Here is a 12860-nt window from a genome sequence, read left to right on the forward strand (position 1 = left end):
CTTCAAAATTAAAATGTGTTCATTCAGCAGACAGCCACTCAGAAACTTTTCATATCACGGTGGGCTTAAATGAGGTCACCTGTGGCTAATCGGAATGACAAACTTTGGGCTTCAAGGCACTTTTATAGGCCAGGGGTGATACACGAGTAGCCCTTTTGTACACCTTAGATTGCAGGCTAGACCTTGAGCAGATCAAGACAAATATATTGCTATCTTTTTTTTTCACCTTTCCCATTTCTAGGCAAATCCTAAAATAATAGTAGATAGTATAATGTCCTATTGATACTTGTCCTCACTAAGTCATTCAATTTCCTATTTTATTTAATTACTATACTCCTTTCTTCTTCAGAATGAACAGAAACATTGAAATTTGGAAAAATCCACACAGACAGTGACTGGGCTGGGATTCAAACGCCAGACTTGATGCGATGCCAACCGCTGTACCCTAGCAAACTAGAGAAACTGCTCAGTTCACAGATTTGTGCATTCAGATTAGCCACTAAATGTAGAAAGAAAATTCAATTTATAAGTTGACAGCTTTTTAAAACTAAACTACTGGAGACAGTGGTTAATGCTACTGCTTCACAGATCTTAATGACACAGTTCAACGTACAATTTTTTTCCTGGCTTTTCTATGGATATGTCAATTTCACAGCACATTCCAAATGCATGCACCTTAACTGTAAAGCCTAATTCGGCAGGGAACAAGTGAGTATGAATGAGACCGGAGACAGAATGGCTTCTTATACAGAGCTGCTTCCTTTCTTATGCCTCTTGCTCTCGATTAAAATCTGGTTTGGTGAGTTAAGTTTAGAAAATGGATAGAGCAGTGGAAGATCAAAAGTATTTATCATAGGGATATTGCATGTTTGAGAGGAGAGGTGCAACAGGCATTGTTACTGTCTCCTAGGTGGGTTCCCACCAGGGCCCCAGATTATGTCCCTCAGTTCAAAGATTCAACTTCAAGATGTGTGATGACTCAACTGCCTCTGTCTATGACCATGAAAATACTGGAACAGGAAAGGAAGGACATGTTTGTGGTAAAAAGTACAATCACATGGGATCATATAAATTCATGATCACTATCTCAGTCATGCTTGTAAATTTATAAACCCTTATCCCAAAACGTAATGATTTATAACTCATGGAAAAACGCATTTTTTCCTCACATGACCTTACAGTCTATCTTTTTAAAATGTAGCTGCTTTGAGATTTTTATCTTCTAATGTTGTAAGTTCAATGGTTAAACCTTTTGGTAATTTAGAAAACCTTGGTTTAACTGGAGAGCTATGACCCTGACCAGTCCAAGTTGTGCATTAAATGGATAACAGTATGACTTCTCCTCGCTTTGAAAACCAGCTACCCATGAAAGCACAACAGTCTGGCATGTGGCCTTGCCAGGAAGTATGGACTAAGTACTAGGCATGGCAGCATATCATGGCATCTCAAAAGTGTCACAAACGTGTCTCTGCATCTTTTACTTTTTTATATTCCTGAACTCTGCATTGGTATTTTGTGTCCATCATTAATTGTCTCTCTGTGAAAGGTGTAATATAAAATGAAGCTTGATACTATTGCAACAGAAAGAAGCAGTGCAAATGCAAATATTTTGGAGGACCTGGAGCTTCCCATTTGGATCAATTATCTATCTATCTATCTATGGCATGGCATGGCATGGTATTTTTCAAATAAAAACATAAGAAATTTGACAAATGAGACAAGATCATTCAGTCCATCAAGCCTGTTTGTTTAGTTAATAGCTAAGCTGTCCCAGTATCTCATTCAGATGCTTCTTAACTGTAAAGCCAAGGTTGCCAAGGCTTTAACTTCAATTGCATGTCTTGATAGATTGTTCCAGGTTCTTTACACTTTGTGTAAAGTAGTGCTTCCTGACTTCAGTCCGATATGCCAACTTAATTTCTACTGGTGTCTTGGTGGACTGGTGGACATGACTCACTGTTAAGCTGAAAGCATTCTGCTGGCTCCACTTTATTGTTAGCTTTGAGGATTTTGAAGATTAGCTCCATACACATTCTGCTCGAGACAACATAGGTTTAAATCTCTGTGTCTGTTTGAGTACAAGTCCTTTAAGTCCTGGGGTGCATCTGGTTGCTGTCCTCTGCACAGCTTCAGGTACTGCCATGTCTTTCTTGTAGTGTGGTGACCAGAACTGCACAAAATAATCCAAATGCGGTCTCACCAGTGCATTATATAGTCTGAGCAATATATGAGCAATATATGGCACAAGCTTTTGACCCTAGCCAGAATCCTCAAGATCAGCGTTTCTCAACCTTTAAGTATTTGCGACCCGCGTTTTCATAACAGTTTTAATCGCTCCCCCCTAACATTTTTTTGAAATGTAGATGCATATTTTATTATACCTACTTAATTTTTATCGACATTTATCTAATTCTGTATTTATTGTTCTAGTATCAGAATGTAGTGTAATTTGTTTTGGTTTTAACAGAAGTTGTTTTTATATTTTTAATTCTTGTTTTCTTTTTTTCACATCTTCGCGCCCTCCTTTTTGTTACTTCGCAACCCCCTAGGGGGGCCCGCCCCACAGGTTGAGAACCACTGCTCAAGATAAAAACAAAATCACACAATATAAATGAAAGAAACAAGGGCTGTATAAAACAAATAATACCTGGTAAGGGACAAACCCAAATGAATTCCTCAATCCCTGTGCTCCCTGGGCCTTACTTCACCACATTCTCTGTTAATCTGAATTACAGACAGCTTCTCCACACACCACAATGTCTCCCTCATTTTTCTTCTGCATCTCTCTGGCAGGAAGTGATCATTTACACCTGGTAGAAAGGTCCTCCACATAGTTATAGACTCCCTGTGTGGACCCTGGGAACAAGGTACTCCTAGATCCCAAGATCTGTTAAACAGCCAGGGTTTTTCATACTCCCCAAAAATAAATAATTAAACTAGTATCTATCTATCTATCTAACCTTACATACAACCAATTGTACATAATATACAGTAGTTCTATTATAGAACCATTTATATTGTTGAGATTCAATCTGCATAACATCCTTCTGAAAAAATCACATAAACATCTCCAACTCAGGTGCATTGGTGCAGCAAGGCGTAAAATGTAAAAAGGAGTGGGAGAAGCAGTATCTTTTAATGATTTTGGAAAAATGCTTGTAGTTGTAGTTTTCTATAAAATATAATCAATTAAGGCTCTATTGCACATTGAGAATGGTTACTGTATATGATGAACCATTAACCAAATGGTATATAAAACAGTTTGATGTATTTATCTTTTATTTTTAGTTGGTTATCAACACTTTATCCTTTCTATACTATTATGTTGATGATATTTATATTCTTTTATTTTTTTTTTGACTGTCCAAGTTGTACTATGACGTGGCGTTCTTTATACTCCCCTCAGCCTCGGACTCAAAGTTATACTGTGACCAATATCCCTTAGTGGTGGAAAGTGTTCAAAGTAGTTAGAGACCAGGAGCCTCATGTATAAATGGTGCGTAGGCACAGAAATGTTGCGTAAGAATGTTTCCACGTTCAAATCGCAATGTATAAAACCTAAACTTGGCGTAAAGCTACGCACATTTCCATGGTACCTCATACCCTGTCGTAAGCAAGTTCTCCACTCGGTTTTGCAGACTGGTGGTACCCAGTGTCAAAGCAATGCTACTGTTCCTGTGTGATTTATCTTTCTTTTTCAGATCCACATCTGTGACGCGGCTTTATAAATACACTGAAATTAACCGCATATTGTTTATTAGTTGTGGCGAGTGCCTGGGGTTGGAACCCAGCCAGGACGCCCAAGAGGACCAGAGGAGGGCGTCCTCCTTCAGACCATGAAGGGGGCGGCAGCCTTGGTTGCTTTGGGGACCACGGTTTGGGAGTTTGGAAGCTCAACCCTGTAGGGGCCCGTGGTCACCGCCAGGGGGCACCCCAATGCCTACAGAGCCGTGGACTTCAGTACTTCTGCCACGCCCGAAAGTGCTGGGGGGAAGAGAATCGGGGACACCCAGAGTGCTTCTGGGTGCACAGCCGGCACTTCCGCCACACTGGGGAGTGCTGGTGGAAGATTGCCAGGAAGCACCTTGACCACATCTGGGTTACTATAAAAGGGGCCGCCTGCCTTCATTCAAGGCTGGAGTCAGGTGAGGAGAGGTGAGTAAGCTTGGAGAAGAGAGTGAAGCCGGACTGAAGAGGGAGGCAAGAGTGTGAGAGGCCTGACTTTGTGGGAAAGTGGGTTGTGTGGCACTTATTGACTTTGTAAATAGAACTGTAAATAAACGTGTGGTGGTGTTTTACAACATGTCTGCCTGTCTGTGTCCGGGGCTTAGTCCACATAATTTAATGCATCAGATTGTAATTAACCTGTAACAATATAATGGTCCACAGAATGGTCAAACTATTCTAAATACCACAGCTGCTTTAGCGTTGTTACTCTCACTGCACCTTCTTCTTTCCAAGCAGCTGATCGGAAAGAGAATTATCGGTATACAGCGTCAAGCACACGCTGCCTCAGCCATGCTATCTATTGAACTGCTCTCATACAGCAAACGCTTCAAAACCTTTCCTGTACAGACCTCACGGTTCAGAAAGAGTTTCATGCCAAGAGCTCTAAATGCAATCAATCACTCCATGAACTGCTCCTTGTAGAACTGTTTGTACTTATAAGTACAATCACCTCACTGTAAACGTGCGATAGTTATAATATTGCACAACTTGAGCCACTTTATAAAGTGTCTATTTACATATGATGACGATATCATTTTTAAGATGAAATGCATCAAAATATGTTTATTATATTATACAGATAAAACTTTAACTACACGGTGCCGCAGTGCTAGCGAGCTGCTGGTGCTCTGTTCACAGATTGTTCCTGCCTCGCGCTGTATTCTTGGTGGTGCTGACACGACACTGGAAGGACAGATGGATAGAATAATTAAACACATACTACGAACATATTTCGATGTTCCTTAAAAGTTTTGAAGAATCTGCGGTCTATGCTCACAGATGGCTTAATGTCTATTACAGAGATGATTGTGTGACGATTTGGAGAAAGAAAAGGAAGGACAGGAATTGGGGGTTAGTAAGTTTGAAACAGACAGTACTGCTACAATAAATTATTTCATCGAAGGTAGCACACGGCACAGCAAGCATCTTGCGTGAGACATGAACAATCACTGCGCCACTGTGTTCCCATGTTTAATAACATGCTTTAACTTCTGTCATCATGAAAATTATATCACATATACATCTCAGTATTTTAATTATTCAGAGAGCTATATTATCACGAATGTAATGGATTCTGTGTCCTGTCGGAGGAAGAGAAAGACCGGAAGCACGTAATGATTCACATACATAGAGCACAAAGAAGATGAAATACAAAACAAAGCATTTAACGTGCTACTTTAGTTACAATGGGATTGAAAAACTAGTATATTAAACGATTTTAAGACGAAGTTTATGATGTTCTGCTTTAATGACAAAATAAACTACATGTTTAAAGTGGAAATTTAGAGATTAAAGTTGACAGTTCATGCTTTTTCCTCACTGTGTGTCTTTTTTTTCTCTGCACCCTAATAAGCTTTCATATGACACTCAGACAGTGGGCTATGACTCGCCTTTTCAAAGTGACTTTGATATCTGACAACTTTTTTATTTCGGGCACTGTGTGACTTTGTGAATGTGAGCTTTCGATTTTCTCAGACACGCTATGTCACTCGATCAACTTTCTTTTGTTGTTAATACCACTGTTTAAGCCAACAAATAGTACGTTTTTCTTTTTCTCCATTTGGTATTAACTGAAATATTTTTCTATTTTCCCTCTTGCTTTTGCCATTGCCTTTTCACAGAAGGCTGAGCTTAAGGGCTATTTATATTGATTTGCATATTCAAAGAGTTAAGAGTTGGGGCGGGACATCAGGCATGTGCATGTATGTTACTTTTCACACTGACCAGGATTTATGTAGCGGAAGAACGTGTAAGTTGGCATTCGCACAGATTTATGCATCTGGATTTTTTTGTGTGTAAACACATTTCTGCTTTTGTCCGTACGCCATGTTATAGTGTGAATTCCACGCACGGTGGTATACATGAGGCCCCTGGTGTTTTTTTCTGGACAGCAAAACCGCCTGGCACACCTCCAATGTAGATCTAATTTGTGCAGCTCTGTTCTAATGATAGACTCATTCTCTTCAATGTTTTCAAGGGCATGAGCTAACTATAGATCATGTGATGAAATTCTGGGGTTCTTAGAGACTTCTCTCAGCATCCTGCATGTTGCTCCCAGGCTGAACGTGCTGGGTCAGTCTGGCCTGGAGAAGTTGGCAGTTGTTTGACATCTTTAATTCCTTCTTAGGGTCTTGTAGGCAGTACTGCATTACTTAAATTATAATAATTACTTTATTATTTGGAGATCTTTTTAAATACTTTCCCAGAGTCATGAGTAATATAACCTTCTTTCTAAAGGTCTCAGGGACCTCTTTTGATCTAGGCATGGAGATAACATACAGTTCAACAACCAAGAGCAAACCATACTAAATGTCTGATGTGAATAAGGCAGCATCCTTTGAGATCCATGCTAATGATGTTCTAATAATATGCACCTGATGATGCTGCACCAAATTCTTATTGTGACGTGTGAGTCCCTGTCTTGCACCCCAAAACATGAGGTTCAGTACTTTAGCAAAACCAGCTTTTATTCAGCTTGGAACAGGAACAGCACGGTTATTTATTGTAGCGTGATCTGCCACTCTCCTATACATAGACATAGCAATCAGGCAGGGTCGTGGCCAGGTTAGTGGCCAAGTAATACTGTTCTCTGCATTTATAATGTTCCTTGTATTACCCATTGACAACAGGCACATATAGCGTAGGGAATCAATTCCCGGATGGTTTTATCCATTCCCAGGAATTTGGGAATCCCACATGTCATTCCCGGGAATCGCGGGGATGACACAGTGCACGGGCCTCACATGTGAACAGTTTTAGAACGACCAACATTTATTTTTAATATAACTACATCAATATGTTGACACCAATAAAAGAATAACCTTATCTACAAGCAGTTCATGTTGTCATATAAGTACATGTATCTAGTTGAGGGGTGCCCACACTTTTTCTACTTGCGAGCTACTTTTAAAATGACCAAGTCGAGATGATCTACCTACATTAAAAATGCTATATATATATATATGTATATATATATATATATATATACTAGCAAAATACACGCGCTTCGATCGGTGAAATACTGTCTGAATATTTTTATTAATAAAAAAGTAAACATTTTTAGACTGAACGAAAATGTCAAAAATTAATTGTTAAGGATCTCTTTGTATACCACGTTGTCAGTTCGGCCCTCTGGTTGTAATATGACTAAGCTGTGTGCTGAGCTCACTCTTGAGCATGCAACATACAGTTGGCCATGTGAAAAGCAATCCCGACTCAAATAAATGCCAACCTTTTGTAGTGTTTGTCCCTGAGACTTATTAATTGTCATTGCGAAGCAGAGCCTTACTGGAAATTGAACGCGTTTGAATTAAAATGGGAGATTAGATGGTATAACGGGGATGCGAGAAATAAAAACGGTGTCACTGAGGCACTGCCAGTAAATATAGTTGCTTCAATTAGGTTGTTTTATAGAGATGTGACCTGAAGTCTTGTGCCGTTACAAAGTTTCGGTGGTTGTTAGTTTCTGCTTCCTTGGCGAAGGTCGTAAATGAAAGAAGACACCGCAGTGACACACAGAAGAGAACCCGCGGATTAAATAAAAAGGTTGCTTCGTTGGTGAAGCAAGGAAAAAGCACTTTCTTATATGTCGTTCGTTTTTATAACAGTGCAGAAGCTATGAGAAAGCTGCTTCCTTGGCAAGCTCGTAAACGAAAGAAGACACCGCAGTGAACACAGAAGAGAACCCGTGGATTAAATAAAACCTACACAATAACTATAAAAATCTAAATAAATGAACAATGAAACAGCGGAGAACCCGTGGATTAAATAAAAAGGCTGCTTCGTTGGCGAAGCAAGGAAAAAGGACTTTCTTATATATCATTCGTTTATAAAACAGTGCAGAAGCTCTGAGAAAGCTGCTTCCTTCGCAAAGTAAGGAAACGACTGAAGAGACGGCAAGGCAGCTGAAGCACTGCATTATGGGATCTGTAGTTTATTGTGTTACCAGTGCTTCATATCCCCGGGCCATTAATAACAATAATACAGTATATAAAATGATCTCGGGCGGATATAATTACGCCGGGCGGATGTGGCCTCGGGCCTTGACTTTGACACATATGGAGTAAATAGAACTTGAAAAGATATATTTTTCAAATGTGATCGCAATTCAGATAGAGTTGACGGACTACAGCCTGCATGCCTCAATGAGTCATCCTCCTCGCTCTTACTTTTTACCGTTCATCTAATGAATACACTGAGTATGGCTTTACCAAAACAATCATTGATGGCGAATAAAGTATCCATTATTCGAGTATGTAGATCGGAATATATATATACATATATATATATACCCGCGTATCGCAGCGGAGAAGTAGTGTGTTTAAAAAGCTAGAAAAAGAAAAGGGAACATTTTAAAAATAACGTAACATGACTGTCAATATACAGTATTTGTTTGTGAGTGTTACTGAGTGTTGCTGTCATCAAGGATTTGATTATCATTATTTCTTTCAATCAGGTTCGTATTTGTAGGATGTGTTGTGTTCAAGTTACATTCCGTGTTTGTCAATCGTTGTAAAGATGACAGGTTTCTTTCATCGATTCGTTTCTTACTGCATCAATAAACAGCTCGTCTTCTTGTTTATCTGAGACCTGACACACTGCATGCACGGGTTTTTTTTTTAACACTGTCTTCCTTTAGCGGGACATTGACTTTTTCCACCGTGTGCTTTGTTTCCGCAGTAGCTGGATTTATGAATATGCTTATCAAACGCTTCATATTTTTTGCTGCCTTTTCAATTGTGTACTTCGGTTTTTGTTCAGCACTCTTTGGAACTGTTGCTTTTTATCTGTGCACTGCGTCAGTTCACGTGAGCCGCTCCGTGTACATGCATCGAGGGTTCCCAGCTGTGCTGGTGCCATCTCGTGCTATGTCCATGGCTGTATTTAATGTTACCTTAGTCCTGGCACTTAAAACTTTCTCTCGCAGTTTCGCTGAGTTTGTGTCAAACACCACCCTGACCATCTCATCTTCCTCTCCATAAGCACAGTCCTTCACCCGTGAATATTTACCCGTGGCAGTTTGCTATTGGATTGCCGCTGACGGACGCCTTATATGGGCAGGCACTAAATTACAAACGCCAGCGGCAGCCTGTCTATGAACTTAATTTAAAGTGTAGGTTTACATCGTGCTTTGTTTCCGAAGTAGCAGAACTCATGAATATGGTTGTATATGTCACTCGCTCGCTTCTTATTGTTTCGCTGCCTTCTCAATTATATAATGCATGTTTTCTAAAGCGCTTTTTTGAGGTCTTCCTGGTTTTCTATGTACTGCGTGATTACGTGGGAGGCGTGATGATGTCACACGAAACTCCGCCCCCATGGCGTTCAAGCTCATCTCCATTACAGTAAATGGAGAAAAACAGCTTCCAGTTATGACCATTACGCGTAGAATTTCGATATAAAACCTGCCCAACTTTTGTAAGGAAGCTGTAAGGAATGAACCTGCCAAATTTCAGCCTTCCACCCACACGGGAGGTTGGAGAATTAGTGAGTGAGTCAGTGAGTGAGTGAGTGAGTGAGGGCTTTGCCTTTTATTAGTATATATATATATATATATATATATATTGCATAGTTTTACTGTCAAATAATGCAAAGAGTACACGACACGTGTTTCACCCTTTACGTTGCGCCATGGCATGTGGTTCGTTTATTTGACAGCATGTAGATCGGGGTAATTACATTCATGGCATTCGTAGTCTGAATCACAATCTGATTGTATGGGTGGTTACCTACCAGGTAATGCTTGTGTAGGCAAACATCTGCCACGGTGCCCTCTTCAGTTGCGAGAAGCAGATCATAGAATGTTGCAAAGTTTTACTGTCAAATAATGCAAAGATTACGCAACACATTTTTCGCCCTAATTCTGGGCTCATCAGGCGTACACACTCACTGTACGTCAGCGTCAGAGGCGTAGCCACATCGTGTGGTTCGTTTATTTGACAGCATGTAGATCACTGTAATTACATTCATGGCATTCTTAGTCTGAATCACAATCTGATTGTATGGGTGCGTGCGGGATGACCAGTATGTTAAAAGGAAAGAGACCTCAGACTGGCCGCCCTGTATGTCAATCAAGTGGCAAATGCCATAGGGAGGATATATGATAGACTAATGTTTAAAAAAATTTTTTTTTGAATGCAACACAATCTACCTGATCAGATATTGATACACTTATTCTAAACAATGCCCGCGCTTGCTGTTGCTCTGAAACACCGCCATTTCAGCTTTTACTGATGCATCCAGTTTCTTGTCATCATTCTATGATACTAAGTTCTTGGTACAGATAATGCGGATGCAATAGACTGACGCATTGCAATTTCAAGTTGCTGTTCAAAGCTGTTGTCTGACAGACGTCAATGAAGTCTGCCGTGTCCCAGCATTCGTGAGCTGCCGAGTGCAGACTCCTCCCAGTCCACTATACTCAGTCTTAGTCGGAGCCGGGAGACTGACGATTGCTGCTGGTTGACTAAATTAATCTGCAAAACACTACACCATGGGCCAAAAAAGTGCCACTTAATTATTTTTAACTATAACTCTGTTATTTCTTGATCGATTTTTACACTTTTACATGCTATATATGTGAGCTTGGCTGTTCCCGGTTTCCTGGGAATTACAGCAGTTTCATTCCCGGGACTGCGAGAATGAAAAATGTCCGGGAATCCCGGGCTCCTGGTAATCGGGAGCCTGGCAATGGATTCCCTAATATAGCGTGACCATGGTCGATTTGCTTTCATGGTGAGCTGCTGCAGCGCTGGGAGCATGCGGTTGCCCCGGCAACAGATAAACTGTCTTTCACAGACGCTCTTTGGCATGTTGTCCTGTTGGGGGAGAAACCTTACATTATTTAATACAGATGCAGTAGTGATAAATGTAGGGTGTACTTCTTTTTTCCACTCATACAATCTACATTTATTTTTATTTAAATAGTATAAAGGACTATGAAATGTAAATGTGTCATGATGCTTTGTTATATTATAACACCTTAATCTTTATATACTGTTTAAATAAAGATGACATAAAGCTGTTTAAATAAAGATGAAATCTTGATATGTCTACTTATGTTAAAAAAGAAAAACATGTCATGGGATTTACTTACTTTTACACATGACTGCAGTCAAGAAATGAAGCTGAGTAAAGGGTTAGTCTTAAGTGATGGTCGAGCAAACTCCATCAATTTGTTATTTAATGTAGTTTAAAGTTAAGTGCCTTTGGATATAATGCCTTTTTACAAACTGCAAGCACACATCCAAAATTAATTTAATCAAATTATCTTTTGATAGGTTTTAAATGGTTTAGCAAATCATTTGCTTCTACATTTTTTATTATCACTACTCATTGAATAATATCACTGGGCTTGAACTACGTTATAAAAAGTATCAAACTGCATTTATGAAAGGAAATGTTAGAAATCTAACTTGAAGTATTGTTAGCCACACCCGTAAAACACTGTTGAAGAGCAGGTGCTAATCTACATTCCTGTCAAGTCAGTCACTTACAGCTACATTATTCTAATATATTGTCCACTGACTGCCACGTGCAATAATATAGTGGTGACCCAACTCAACTAATCCTTATCTCACCACTGAAAATGTCAGAGCATTGATGAAATGGCCCCAGCAACAGCTGAGGAAGCATCTGCCTTGCAGTTTAATATATGGGTTCCGTCCTCAATCTCTGCTCTGCTGATTACCAGTTGAATATGAAATCTGTCTTACTAAGCCATGATATCCTTCATAAAAATGCTCTTGATATGGACTAAATATGAATATTTTATTTTTCATTACTGAAAAAATGCTTATTTATAAAAAAAAATACTCAACAGGTGAAAATTGTCTTTGAGCAACATGTTTGCAGATTTTTTGTGTCATCTCTATTAAAATTATGGAAGACATTTATTTCTTTGAACTTTTTAAATATGCAGGGGAATAAAAAAAGAAACCTTTTTATATAATGTATACCAAAGCACCTACTCCAGTGCAAATAGCTATTATTTTCAATCTGATTTTTTTTTCACAGCTCAATCCAGCTAAATAATTTTGATTTCAAATAATTACAGGATCCAGTTCCAAAAGAGCTCCCTTTTAACAGACTCGTCAATTGGAGACTATGGTGCATTCATTCATTTTCTGATCATTCTGGTAGCTCTAATTTACTCAGCTGTCCATCATTTAACCTGCAGGATGCTGGGGGAAAATGACAGATATATATAGTAAATATCCAGCTTTTGATTTTCCTGCTTAGTTTTTCCAACTCAGAAACACTTGACAAGACAAAGGAAAGAAATGGTTACGGGGCGCCATTTCACTAAAGGGCAAATACAGAAAGCCAGTTTTAAGTCACCAATTCAACTCACTCCCGTGTGTTTAGAATATAGGAGTAAAACCAGAGTATCTAGAGAAAAAGCCATTTGAGCAGAGGAAGATCCTGCACTGTGCCAATATGCCATCCACAAATGCCTATACACACGCACTGCATGTAAATCCATTTTTAAATTCGCTTATACATCATTGGGGTCCAGATCATTGTGCAGCCTTGAGTATAGAGCAGGAACCAAACCCTAACAAGGCATCAGAGGATCACACAAAGTAATCAGAAACAATTAATTATTTATTGATTATTTAATTAATTAATTA

General features: G+C 39.3%; 1 protein-coding gene across 6 annotated transcripts in view; it reads right to left on the reverse strand.

The window, feature by feature from the left end:
- The window catches only part of LOC120533188 (SPHK1 interactor, AKAP domain containing), a 483572-nt gene that overhangs the window by 23284 nt on the left and 447428 nt on the right, over positions 1–12860 (reverse strand). The gene's annotated exons all lie outside the window — the stretch shown is intronic.

Source organism: Polypterus senegalus, chromosome 1, assembly GCF_016835505.1.
Source record: "Polypterus senegalus isolate Bchr_013 chromosome 1, ASM1683550v1, whole genome shotgun sequence".
Taxonomy (NCBI): domain Eukaryota; kingdom Metazoa; phylum Chordata; class Cladistia; order Polypteriformes; family Polypteridae; genus Polypterus; species Polypterus senegalus.